The sequence below is a fragment of the Littorina saxatilis genome, linkage group LG14 (assembly GCF_037325665.1).
Source record: "Littorina saxatilis isolate snail1 linkage group LG14, US_GU_Lsax_2.0, whole genome shotgun sequence".
Classification (NCBI taxonomy): domain Eukaryota; kingdom Metazoa; phylum Mollusca; class Gastropoda; order Littorinimorpha; family Littorinidae; genus Littorina; species Littorina saxatilis.
Window position 1 is genome coordinate 43005571 of NC_090258.1, and position 1432 is coordinate 43007002.

Here is a 1432-nt window from a genome sequence, read left to right on the forward strand (position 1 = left end):
AAGAATATCAAGCTTCAGTCCTGGTTTTATTAACTGAACTGGTAGGCTTATTTTGTGTTCGTCGCTGTAATCACTTTTACGTTAGAGCAGTTCACGTGTACGTTGTCGGATTTGTTATTCTTTGCAAATTGATGTAGAAGGCAGAGCAAATGTTTCAAGTTTAGCTTTGTTTTTCGTGTTTGACAAATAAAGAAATCTTAATTTTGAAAAAAGCAGGAATGGCCAAGAATTGGTAAGAATGTGTACGGATGAGAAAACGTTCGTGTCAGTATGTATAAGTGCTTGAGTATGTGTGTGTGTGTGTGTGTGTGTGTGTGTGTGTGTGTGTGTGTGTGTGTGTGTGTGCAGTGTGTGTGTGTGTGTGTATGTGTGTGTGTGTACTGTGTGTGTGCAGTGTGTGTTGGTGTGTGTGTGTGTGTGCCTGTGTGTGTCACAGTGTGTGTGTGTGTGTGTGTGTGCCGGTGTATTTTTAGAAATGGAGTGGAATCATGTGTTGCGAGCGGAAAGCTCTCGTTATCTTTGAAGTTTATCTGAAGCTGCATCATCATAGACACATGAAACCTAAAGCAAGCAAATTCGGAAAACAAATCGCAACAACTTAAAAACAGTGACAGACAGAAAAGCGGGCAAATCAGTCTTTTTCTTCTTCTTTTTCTTCTTTTTGTTTAAATTCTTTCTTCTTCTTCTTCCTCTTCTTTGTTTGAGCTATATATGACAGTGTGCGAATGAAAAACGCATCACCAGAGGCACCTGACTTTTCAACTGCATTTGAAAAAAGACACTGTACTCGTCAGTATCTTCCCGACGTCACAATCCTCGCCTTTCAATACCACGTCTCTTGCGTGCGGCTCCAGACTCGATATGACGTTCTCTTTATTGATCAGCGGGCCGAATAGAGCTTAAAACCACTTGAAACTTTTAGAATATGTTAACCAACATGATAATTACTAGTCGTACTTGGAGCAAAATGTCGTGATCACGTGATCACTGTACTGAAAAAAAATCTTTAATCAACAAAAGTAGGATCGGTAATCTTGAACTTTAGCGTGTTAAATTTATAGCTCATAATTCAGAGGCATTTAAGTCTCCAAATTTGTAGAACCTGCACTTGTAATCATAACAAGTCATTTTAGATCCCTTTGAAGTTACCGAATGAACTCTGATGAACTGTACGAATGCATTTCATTTACATGGGTCAAAGAAGGAATTATCCGTGTGAGCGAACAAGGGAGACAACTCTTTCGTGTAAATGATGTCCCATGGTTGACAACGTACGCCATTGTCGGTGCATTTTCGTCGATTGAACAACCAAATTAATTAATCATGCTTAAGTTTGGAGTTCAATCCGTCAATTAATTGCACGACAAATGTTCTTTGGCTTGCTTACATGGACTTGTATCAAAAATAAGTCAAGAATGTCACTGGATTCTGA

At 39.0% G+C, this 1432-nt stretch overlaps 1 protein-coding gene across 1 annotated transcript in view; it reads left to right on the top strand.

Annotated features, from left to right (window-relative positions):
- LOC138947824 (uncharacterized) overlaps window positions 1-215 on the top strand; it is a 20864-nt gene extending 20649 nt beyond the window's left edge. Inside the window, exon 8 of the mRNA XM_070319376.1 lies at window positions 1-215. This exon is cut by the window's left edge and continues 1731 nt beyond it. The gene's annotated coding sequence lies outside the window, so the exon portion shown is untranslated.
- The last annotated feature ends 1217 nt before the right edge of the window (window positions 216-1432 follow it).